Genomic DNA, 12,964 nt, shown 5'->3' on the forward strand with positions numbered 1-12,964 from the left:
ACCTTTTTCTGTTCCTCCCATCCCAGTATGGTTCATTCTTGAATAATCCTTTCATGTCTCCTGCAGCTCTTGCTCTAAATATCTAAAGCACTCTCTGATCTATGGCCATTATTTTCTTCATGCTGAAGAAGCACACGGTTAAAGGGTTAAAGGGAGGCTGCCATTCCTTCCAGGGCCCTTAATATCTAGTTTTCCAACTGTTAGAAACATAATTGTCTCTTCCATGATCTGTGTTCCCAAGAGGACTGTTGTAGGCACCCTACCTGACTGATAGATACCACATTCTGGGCAGATACAAGAGGGCAAATGCCTGGCAGACACCATCTAAAAGGCGGACAATTCATGATACAAAAGAAAGAGCAACCATGTGTCCACTAGGGTTGCCCTTACAAATTACCACAGACTGGGTGGCTTAAACAACAGAAATTTATTGTCTCATAATCCTGGAGGCTAGAAGTCTGAAATCAAGGTGTTGGCAGAGTTGGTTCCTTCTGAGGGCGGAGGGAAGGACCCTTTCCAAGGCCTTTCTCCTTGGCTTGTAGACGGCCGTCTTCTCCCTGTGTCTTCACATAGTCTTCTTTTCATACATGTTTCTGTGTCCAAGTTCCCCCTTTTATATAAGGACACCCGTCATATTGGATTAGGACTCACCCTAATGACCTCATTTTAACTCAATTACCTCAAATAAGGACACCAGTCATATTGGATTAGAACTCACCCTAACGACCTAATTTTAACTCCATTACCTCTGTAAGGACCTTGTCTCCAAATAAGAACACATTCTGAGGTACAGGGGGTTAGGACTCCAACACAGGCATTTTGAGGGGAGACACAATTCAATCCATAACACTGTGCCTCAGAAATGGCATCAAATGTACTGAGGTCTCATTTTCAGTGTCTAAAGCAGTGCTTCTCAAACTTCAGTGTACCTCCCATCACCTGGGGAATTTGCTAAAACCCACAATCTGATTCAGTAGGTCTGGGGGTGCCTGAGATTCCATATCTCTAACAAACTCCCAAGTGATGCTAATGCTGGTTCCTGGGCCACATTTTGAAGAGCAAAGATCTAAAGGATGGTTTATAGGCTGTTCTCACTTTAAGGACAGAACAGTAATATTGGAAAACCTTGATGGAAATCATGGCTTTCTGTCACCAAAAAAGAAGAAATGATACGTCCCATATCTTCATATCAGGCTTGTGCTTAGTTGAGTAGAATGTACACAACACCGGGTAAATACTTGTACCTGGCAGTCAGTTATTCCTGTGATGCTGGGGCTGCTTGCTGTTGTTACTCAGCTGCTGTGATTTTCAGCAGTAGCGTCGCAATCACACAAACAAGCACAATATTTTTAGGTACACTGCAATTCATTTATCTGTTCAGAGTAAACTTAAATTGGGTTGCTAAAGCAGTATGCACCATAAATAAAATACATGCTAGTTTTAAGCTGTGTAAATTGTGCCAAGATGGTATGTAGTCATAACAAAACTGTGGAAGATTTCGGTCAAGAGAACACATTTAAAAAGGAAAATATCACTATGAGCAAATAGATTTAAATGAAGATATAACCCTCGACACAATAGCGAATGAATTCTGTGTTGTGTTGAATTTTTTCATAGCTAAAGTTTCATGTCTTTATCTTAAAACCAAGATATAATCACATTACTTAGAGTTGTAAACATATCTAGAATTATGTCCAAAATACCTTGGACGCAACTTTTAATGCTGCTTGCTGAAGAACAATACTTACCATCTGATTCCAACATTCATGTAATTTGAGAGCAGGAATCCTCAATGGAACTTTCTGTGATGGAAATGTACTATATCCACACTGTCCAATATGGTAGCCATGAGCCACATACGGCTATCAAGTGGAGCAACTGAATGTTTAATTTTATTTAATTTTAGTTAAATTTAAATGTCTGTTGCCAATATAAAAATAAGGTGTCTTTTTATATTATATAAAGTAGGTGTCTACTTTAAAAACCAGAGCTAAAGGCAATTCAGAGAGTTCAGTTAAAACGTTTTAGCGATGCGTTTGTGTGATAATCCCTTATACATCATTCACAATGAAATGTTTCACATTCCCTTTAACTTTGTTCTGTTTTGATCCTGTAGCTTATTCCAAATAGCATAACGTACATACTCTGCTCTGAAATTTTTTACATTGGCCTTTGACGGAAACCAATAAAATTGTTAACTCTAGGTATATTGTTATAGTACAGTCAAAATCTATTATGCTTATGTGGAAACTACACACCGTGATCGTGTGTCTGCACGTCTCTGAGTGTAAACAAGTGAAGAAGTAGCACTAGACACATGGAATTGTTGGTGGAGAGAAGTGGTGGCGGCTGAACTTGTCATGTGCCAAACTGTCCTCTGTATTAGAGGAAGTACAGTCAGAGGAACAGAGGGCATAAATTGCCACTCTGTGCCTTAATACTTATTTCTAGAAAGTTCTCCTGGAAGAGAAGAATTTTGGAGCAATAAGACACAATATTTGGAGAGAGAAAATCAAATGCATTAGGCTGATCTATAAGATTCAGCTCTAACAATTAGACCACATGCAACCTGACATCACCATGAGGAGTGAGCGATAAGGTACAGCCAATGGGAATGCCAGAGGTCCAAAGAGAGAGTGAGGAAATCTCTCTCCCTAAGTGGAAGCAGACACAAAAGGCAGAAGATGGTAGTGATTCAACTAAACTAAATGGAAGTAAGAGGGGGTAATAAAAAGTAACAGTAAAATAGTAATAAAATCTAACACTTACACGGTGCTGTGTGCCCGGCACCTATTCCAAGTACTGTCCAAAACTGTGAAGGGTCTGAGTTTTTTTTTTTTTTTTTTTAATTTTTATTTCATATTGGAGTATAGTCCATTAACAATGCTGTGTGACTTTCACTCTACTTAGTGGAGTATAGGTGATTAACAATGTTATGTTAGTTTCAGGTGTTCATTTCACTCTACTTGGTGAAGTAGACAAGTCAGCCTGCCACAATTTCATGGATGCCGGCAGAAGACAGGAGACTCCTGGTTCAGAGACAATGGACAGTTTATTATTCACAGCAATAGCCATGATCGGTAACTGGTTCTCTGAGCTCCAGTTCCCACAGGGTGACGCAGAAAGGCCCAGATGGCACCTGCTCGTGCAGTGGGTTGAGTTTCAGAAGAGGAACTTTGCGCTTAGGGTGACCAAATCCTTTATAATAGACAGCAGGCAAACGCACCTGATCTTTGTGTTAGAGGGAGAAGCTACATCTATTTTCCAAGGCCGTTTGCTATGCAAGCATCCTTGATAAGATAGTTTAGAACAAAGGCCTTCAGGGCTTCTGCTTACCAGAGGTGCAGAAACACAAAAGGCCCATGGAGAATTGTCACCCAGTGAGCACTTTACATATACGGAGTCATTAACCGTCTCAACAACCATGTGAGGTAGGTACTTTTACACCATTTTACAAATGAAATGGGAAGCCACAGAGTTCCCACAGCTATTAAGCAGTAGAGTAAGGGTTTGAACCCAATAATGTGGCTCTGGAGCAGCAGTGTCCAATAGAAAGATTACGTGAGCCACATGCATCGTTTCAAACGTTCTAGTAGCTGCATTAAAAAAGTAAAAAGAAACAGGTGAAACTAACTTTAATAATATATTTTATATAACTCCATGTACCCAGAATATGATCATTTCAATGTGTAATCAGTATATGAATTATTAATGAAATATTAATAAATACATTCCTTTTGTATATTGTCTTTGAAAACCAGTGTGTATGCTACATTTACAGCACATCTTCATTCAGACACAAATTTGTTTTCATCTTTTTTCTCTTTTTATTGACGTATAGTTAACTTACAACATTGTGTTAGTTTCAGGTGTACAGCAATGTACAGTTATACATTTTTTATATATATATATTCTTTTTCAGATTCTTTTCCATTATAGGTTATTACAAGATATTGAATATAGTTCCCTGTGCTTTACAGTAGGTCCTTATACAGTGGTTGCTTATCTGTTTTATGTATAGTAGTATGTATATGTTAAGCCCAACCTCCCAATTTATCTGAGATACAAAATTTTTAACGAAAAAACTTGACAGTTGAAAAAGTAGATTCACACACCCAAGCTGTTCCAGACATACTTAAAAGCTTTCCAGTAATCAAGTATCGGATTTTAAAGGTAAGCTAATTAAAATTAAGCAAATTAAATATTCATTTCTTCCATCACAGCAGACACATTTCAAGGGCTCAATAACCATCCCTAGCCAGTGGCTTTCATAATGGACTGAATAACTTTAGAGCCTGTGCAATAACCTTTGTGCTCTCCTGCCTCACAAAGAAAGTGCATTAAAAATGTAGAGAATTTTTATTTAATTCCTTGTTCTTCTATTTCAATTGTTTAAAGGGATCACCATTGGTTACTGTGATGCCTGCCCTGGAGGGCTGTTGAGAGGAGCAAAGAGAAGGCAGTGCAGGGCGGAGGCTCAGACCTCAGGCTCACGGTCAGACAGACAGACCCAGCCTGATCCATGCTCCATCACTTAGCGTCAATTCTCAGCTGTGTGACCATGAACGTGACCTCCTGAAACGCTAATTTCTTCATCTTTAAAGTAGGTCAATAATAGTACCTCTGAGGACTCAATGAGGCCATTCATGTAAGCGCCCTGGCACAGTGCTTGGCACATAGTTCATGCTAAATAAATGTCAATCATTATTTGGTAACTGGACTAAATTTAATACGAGAGATCAAAAAAAACTTTAATTGGACATCATTTCAAGACACCCATTTGCTTCCTGGAGAGAGGCCCTGCTCACTTAGCCATGCAGCCCAATGTCACCCTCTAGTGCCCAAAACCTTGAACATCAGGCATCACCAACCAAAACCACCAGAACACCGAATGTCTGAAAGGAGGATGTGCTTACTTCTTCTACCTCAGGTGCTGTGTCTGACCCAGATCGCCCATCCCCAGCACTGTCAAGTGGTACCCTGTCTTTCAGGCCAGTGCTTCTCAAACCTTTAATGTCCTTTCTTACCAGGTATCTGGGGAATCTTGGCAAAATCAGTTTATGATTCACTAAGTATGAAGTGTAGCCTGAGAGTCTGCATTTCTAACCAGCTCCCAGGTCACTCCAAAGTTACTGCCCCACAGACCCCTCTTTGAGTAGCAAAATTTTAGGAAGTTCTATTTATCATTCCAACTCCTCCCAAAGTAACCTCCAAATTGGTAGAATAAGAAATTACAGGATAAGCTAAATGTTGTCTTCTTTTCCCAGTGGACATGAGCAAGAGGAAAAGCCCTAAATGGATCCTGAGGTTGAAATCTACCTGAGTTTGAAGGATGGCCTCAAAGAGGGCAACAGCATTCTTCCGGGAAGAGCCTCAGCCAGAGAATATGGGAAAGATGGGCCAACAGGGCCATTCTTATATCCCTTTGACCTCATAATGTAACTCAAGGTCGTGTGCTATTCTAACTAGACATCTATGAATTAACAAGGACTATGTAAATTAATCTGTGTTCATAGTTTGAGGCCCAAGAAAATTTGGACTGGATAATAGCATGTTGGTTGGGTTGCAGGTCCAGCAATGAAAACTGAGTCCGAAACTCAGCAGTCACTGATCAGTGGTCTTTCCAATGTCACATTCAACAGACACCGGAAGGCTAACATTTGGAAGAAATCATCATCTATACATATTTCATATCTGATAAAAAGAACATAGGGATAACTGCCACATTTTTGCAAACGTCAGAGATAACATAGCGAAAGTGCTTTGAAAATGGTGCTTCATGGATGTAAATACAATTTATTAGCAAACTGATAGACCACACAGGCCCGGTATCTCTTTGGAATAATAGTTACCACATTGGTGGTTTCTAGTAAAGAGAAAAGGGAAAGGAGGACATGGAGTTTATTGCCATTTGTCTATCCGCTTTTTTAAAAAAAAACTAAGATTCCTATGACCTAATCACTCCACACTTCTAGGTATTTGGGTTGCCTCCCACAATGTGACTACCAAGTTAATAATAATATTTATTTTCATCTTGTTTTCAAACATTTATTTCGGATGATGAGTTTAATACACTACAGTGCAATCGTGCTTTGTTGGTAAGTTTGCTCATTATCTAGCTTGACTCACTACGTTACCAACTTTGGTAAAAAGAAAGTCCACAGGGTTCTTCAAAGGCATGCTGAATATCCAACACAGCAGGTGTGGAGGGTCTATGCATTTACCTCATAAAAAGCATTGTGATATCATTTTGGACATGAACTCACATTTTTTTACCGCTTTCTGTCCCAGCATGGATAAATGTGAAGACTGGCCTCTATAGTCCCTTGTTTTACTGTGAGAAATGACTTGATTTGTTTCTTAGAAGTTTGTTTTAAAGTAGTAGTTCACCTCTTTTTGTTTTGTCTTAGGAGCTCATGGTGATGTGTTTCCCCTGATTGATTCCCCTACAATATTAGATTTCAAAAAAAGGTTCATATCAATGTACTATACTGACTGCAAGTGTAAAGGGAGATAGAGAAGTCTGATCACCAGAGTCTGAGAAAAAAACAAAAACAAAATAAACCTAGCCCTACATTTCTATAATGAGAGAAAAATCAAAGAATGAAGATGGAGGGAGGGAGGAAGGGAGAGAGGAGGGACAAATCTAGAGGTTTCCTTCATACATATTCTCTCTTTTCATTTACACAATAAAACCTGACATTAGGACCAGGAGACACTGATTTGTCAAGGATAGTGTTGAGAACACAACAATCCACCAATCCATTGATCAGTAATTACTGAAGACTAGTCCAGGCCCTGTTGGGAACACAGGAAGAGCTCAGAATGTCTGTGTCTTTCAAACGAGAACTAAATAGCATTGGAGAAATGTCAGCTTAAAAGGAAGAAGGGGTAGGGGAGACTTCGTACTGCTGCTGTGTAGTTACTACTACATCCTTTAGAAAGTGGGTGGGTCAAAGGGGAAAGACCATTTCAAAAAGGACGTGTTTTAGTTTCATGAAAGAGTTGAGTTGAAGCATCCATTTATCCTGACATTTGGGCATTCATTCAACTTTCAGCTAAACAATGAATGCACACCCACTTTGGGCTAGTGGTACAAGAATAACCAAACCCTGTAGAGAAGAGGGTGCGTGGGCTGTGGCAGTAACGAGCAGAAACTCATGATTGGGGTTGTGGATGTATGGTCTCTAGATGTCACTTAATTTTGGTTTCCAATGGATGCGGAAGCTTATTATTTGGACTAATGATCATGCATGAAGGGAGTTGTGGCCTGTGGAGAGAGAGCCTTGGAACCAAGGCAGCTGGAGTAATGGGTATGGATTGGGGTTAGCTAGTGGCCTTAAGTCACCCCAGGACTTTCCAATGCACTTAACATAAAACCCAAATTCCTTATCAGTGCCTCCAAGACCTTGCATAACTGTCTCCTGCCTACATTTCCAACCTCATTCCTTGCTTTGCTCCCAATACTCCAGCCCATCTGGCCTCTGTGACCATGACCAGACCTTTCCCCCCCTTCAGGTCTTGGTGTTTTCTTCTGTCTGTGATGCCCTCTTCCAAACTCTTCACATCTTCCTCCTGAGATGGAATTTCTGTGCCCCTCCCCATCCTGTTTAAAATAGCTCTTGTTCCCGGTTACTCTCTATGCCATCAACCTGTTCGTTTCCTTCTTAACTTCTGTTTATCAATGATTAGGCAACAAATCACTCCAAAGCTTAGTGGTATAAAGCAAAAGCAATCATTTTATTATATCTCTAAGTTTCTTTAGGACAGGAAATGAGGAAAGGCTTGGCTGTGCGGTTTCTGCTCAGAGGCTCTCGTGCAGTTGCAGACAGGAGGTGACTGGAGCTTCCCCAGCAGGCCTGGCTAGACACCACTCTTCTTCCTGTACTCCTCGTGGTCTCTCCACGGAGGCTAGTTTCAGCTTTTTCACAGCCTATTGGTCCCAGGGTGGTCCAACTGCTTACCTGGTGGCTGGAAATTTGGTTTCCATTGGAAATCAAAATGCAGTGACCTCAAGAGACAGTACATCCACAACCAAAGTCACCAGTTTCTGCTCATACTGCCATGGCCCATGTCTCCTTTATCTCAGAGATTTGTACGCTAAGATTCTCTCCCACCCCGTGAGAGTCTCTGCTGGGTTTCCCGAACCCTCTCAACCTTGCATTCTACTTTTTTATCTTCACATTTATTTCCCCTACAAAGAGCTGCATTTTCATATTTCCCCGTAGGCCCTACCACTGAGTATATAATTCTTGAATGAATGACTTGCTAGAACAAACCCATGAAATATGCACCAAATGTTTGATTGAGTAGCCCAATCTGCCCATTTAGTAAACTGTAATCTGCCAACTGTGTCCTTCACTGGATAGTTCGATGGGTTCTTCTGCCTGAAGTCCTTTGTGCCCAGGACCTTCAATTCATCTGCCCTGATTTCTGAGGTTTGTGAAGTTTGTTTTTTCAAACAGCATTTGAAATTATGAAGACACCCCTGTCATTTCAGCTCTGTGAGCAAAGAAGGGAGGTGGGGGGTTGGAGGGGATGAGTTGGGGGAAGGGTGGATGGGGCGGTCGACTGGCTCTTATCATAACTGTTTAGTTTCATTTACATTTCTCGCTGGGTTGCTCAGGTCCGGGGCAGTGTTATTTGATGTTGAACACCTGTCTTCACACAGGGAGAGCTGCGGCCAGCCCTGCCAAGAGAGGCATTGACATCTCTGCTCTACAGAATCGTGCGACAAAGGTGAACACCCATGAGCTCCCGTCTGGTTCAGGGAAGTCTGGCTCAAAAGGAGTCACCCCACTGATGATTTCAGAAGTACAGAGTCTCTCCTTGGGCTTTGGTGCCTGCAGCAAAAGCAAGCTTGTCTGTGTACTGAAGCCAGTTGAATTTGTTCATTGGCCATTTTTATAGGTCCCAAATCATTCTTTGATGTAACATGAGTGTGAGATGAGTTTTCCTTCTATTGTGCTAAGCTGATTCTCCTAAAGTCCTTGGTCATGTTCAAGCAGAGCTGTATTCAAATGGAAAGTTACGTGGCTCAGAGAGCTTTCTGTCCTGAGAATGCAGAACAATTCACGGGTTACTGGATAGTAACAAGTACATATGGGGAGCTTGAGAGTGGCGCTTCTCAAACTTTCATGTCCATACTAATTACCTGGACATCTTATAAAATGCAGATTCAGATACAATAGGTCTGGAGTGGGGCCTGAGACTCTCTGCGTTTCTAACAAGCTTCTATGTGATGTTGACACCCTGGTCCAAGACCATACATAGTGTAGTAAGAGCCTAGTTTAGACTCCAGATTCTATAGCCCGTGCCCAAAGCATGGTCCCCAGACCAGCGGCACCCAGCATCACCTGGGAACTTGTGAAAAATGCAAATTCTCAACTCTCACCCCAGACCTACTAGATCAGAAATTTCCGCAGTGTTGCTCAGCACTAAACATCTTAATTTCCTCCCGGAAATTCAGATGCATCCTGAAGTCTGAGAAGGGAGGCACTCTCAAGATTCACTCAGGTGAACTAAAGAATTTTAGCCACTGTCTCCAAACTTAGATCTAACAATCATCAAGTCTATAATCAATAAGTTTGATGTATTTAACACAAATCTAGACTTTAGCACTTAAATTCATTTCAAAAATGTTTCACTCTCATCAACAAGTTGCAACTGCCATATAAAAATCCTCAGCCTTTTTTCACATTTAAAAAGATTAATCCTTTCAACCTTCATTTAAAGATCTTCTGATTCAATAATATGATCTTTGGCCAAGTTCAAAATCATGAAAGTCAAGCTCTTAATACCCTGGTATGGACACCAGGCCAAGGAGCACCGGAGTTCCTGAAGTCTAGGCACGTCTTTGAACATTTCCAGTGGCCTTGGGGTTATCCCTAAAGTGAGGAGGACGGATGACTCGGTAATATGTCAGACTGAAAAAGGGTGGACTCAAGATTCATTTCTTCTGTTTGAATGCAGTCAGCCAAATGGAGGACCTCCTGAAATGATTGGCAGCATCAATAGGCTGGTAAGAATTAGACTACCTTCCTAGAATAGGCTGGAAAAACATCTATGAACTCAGACCTTGAGGCAAAATTTCCAGGGCTGCCAGGACTCTGTTAACTGTCTATCACCTCTGAAAGGGCAAAAGGGCAGGCAGGTTGCCCCTCAGGTCACCAGAGAAGGTAGAACCTGGAGCCTGTCCAGGCCACAAAGCACTGCCCGGGATGCCTGTGAATCAGGACTAGAGCCTTCGTTACCTGCTCTGGTTTCAACTTTCACAACTGGGACCACTTTGCAATTTCAGTTTTAAGAGTAATCTTGGGGAGAAATACATAAAGCCCCGACTAATACCTTCTCGACTGTAACTACGCTAGTACAAGAATGTACAGCAATTGAAGAAAGCTGACTAATAATATGTTGGCCTCCTATAGCCCTTTTCATCTGAAGACCTCAAAGCACTACCCACGTGACCTCACTAATCCTTAAAATAACTTCTGAGAAATAGATGGGAAATATTATTGTCTCCATTTCTCAGGCGGAAAAAAGAGGGCATCACTGAATTACCCAGGTCTCACTCTGAGCTCATAACTAGGCTCAAGACTGAGAGCCGGTAGAGAGATTTGGGGCATTGAGGGGTCCAGGAAGAAAGGGGGTGGAATACGGCAATCCAGAGAGAAAACAACTTTGGTTGTAATGTAAGCAACATGAATCATAGAACCAATAAGAGTACTAGGAAACAGAAAGGGGGGTGCCTTGGGGAATTTTTTTTGTCATTGTTTTGTTTCACAGTACATATTTTTCTATCTCCATGCTTTGCTTGAGTCTTTCCTCGGGTCAATGTAGGGTTTGGGAGGGACAGGGCTGAAGGGAGGTCATTGCTTTATCTCTCTCCACATTACTCAAGTTCATCTTCTGAAGTTCTGCCCAAAGGTCAGTGGCTAAGCTTCTACTTAAGACGTTGATCCTTAGTTTCCTGATTGTTCCCATGACTCCAACTTCTTTTTCCCAATACTGTTTTTGTAATCCACATTTTATTTATGCAACAATTGCAAAAATTTCCCAAAGGGGTCATTGAGAATATTATCAAAGTACCTCAGATTTCCTGAACCGTTAAGTGAATATTTAAAACTTTTTTAGAATGGTCCAACTGCCTTTTTTCTTTCTTCCTTCCTTTCTTCCTTCCTTTCCTTCTTCCTTCCTTTCCTTCTTTCTTTTTCTTTCTTTCTTTCTTTCTTTCTTTCTTTCTTTCTTTCTTTCTTTCTTTCTTTCTTTCTTTCTCTCTGTCTCTCTCTGTCTCTCTGTCTCTCTCTCTCTCTTTCTTTCTTTTTTCCTATTTTAAAATGTCAAAGTCTTCCTGACATGCTTTGGCCATGGAAATGGAAGATATTTTCTCATTAGGTTAATTAATGGCTCTGCTTGGGTGGCATAATTTGGTGTAAGTTTCCTTTTAGAATTCTGTCATAACTAAAAAGGATCTTATTTTTGTTATGTTTTGTGGTGTCTTTAAATTTTTATGACTTCTACTTTGTTTAGTCTGCATGTAATCCTTCTTTTGAAACCTAATGTCCTAGAAAATTTACAGTTTTCTCTCAAAACTGGCACTTTTTACATTTTACGGTGATTCCTGTTTCTTTGGTTCTCACTAGAACTTCATTTAAGTCCTTAAGGTGTAATTCGCAGCTCAGGGAATTTATGATTACATCGTCAAAGTAAACTCCCCAAGTGCAATATATTAAACCTGACAAGACGCTGTTCATTAATCTTTGTAATATAGCCAGGTGTGATGTAGTGAAGTGAGCCTTCCAACTCAGAACAGCTGAAGAACTCGGAGCTGCCCCCCACAGGGAAGGATTCCTTCCTCCTCACTGCCAAGGCCGCCTGGGTGGGGACCGCGAGGGCCAAATGCCCTTCCTTTGCCAACTGTGGTGTTCCCTGTCTCTGCTGGTGTTCCTTCAGTTCTGCAGCTTCTTACCTTCTCCTGCATTTGTTCATTCAACAAGTATTTATTAAGAGCCTACTTTGGGTCAGGCAGCAGATGGGCCTGGAAAGCCTATAGTAACCAAAACAGAAACAATCCCTTGCTTCATGGGGCTTATAGTTTGAGGTTCTAGCCATAAGCAAAGGTCTCAAGACTCCTTTACTCAATGCCACCAAAGCCATGTGAAACAAACTACATTATCTGAACAGGCAGCATTTCTTCTCAGCCCCAGGTGTAGTTTTAATGCTAAATAACTTCCAGTATCTGCCAGTGAGATTGCAGTCCAGCCTGATAAGTGTTCTGATAGAGGTTTGCAAATGGCACTATCAAGGAAGAACAACCAAAGCCACCTTGGGATCAATCAGTGCTTGGTCAGAAAAGCAGAGTCTACACAGACATAGAGGACAGGCTTGTGGTTGCCAAGGGGGAGAAGGGTGAGGGAGAGATGGAGTGGGAGTTTGAGATTAGCAGGTGCAAACTATTATATATGGAACGGATAAACAACAGGGTCCTATTGTATAGCACAGGGAACTATATTCAATAGCCTGTGATAAACCATAATGGAAAAGAATATTAAAAAGAATGTATATATGTATGTATAACTGAATCACTTTGCTGTACAGCAGAAATTAACACAACATTGTAAATCAACTCTACTTCAATAAAATAAATTTTTTAAAAAAAAGCAGAGTCTAGCTAATCACTGTGCAACACCACCTCCAGAACAATGGGGAAAATCTGGATGAAAGGCAGTACCTCTTAAATGCATTGTGGGTCTTCCCCAGACCCTTCTGTTTGTCTCTATAAAACATGGCAGGCTAAATGCCTTGTGGGATTCTGGATTGGGTTCTGAAACAGAAACAGGACACGAGTGGAAAAACAGGTGGAATCTATAGAGTCTGGAATTTAGTTAACATTAATATCCTAATATTGATTTCTTAGTTTTGTCTAATGTACCATGGCAATGTAGACATTAACACTAGGGAAACA

The sequence above is a fragment of the Balaenoptera ricei genome, chromosome 5 (genome assembly GCF_028023285.1).
Source record: "Balaenoptera ricei isolate mBalRic1 chromosome 5, mBalRic1.hap2, whole genome shotgun sequence".
Lineage (NCBI taxonomy): Eukaryota > Metazoa > Chordata > Mammalia > Artiodactyla > Balaenopteridae > Balaenoptera > Balaenoptera ricei.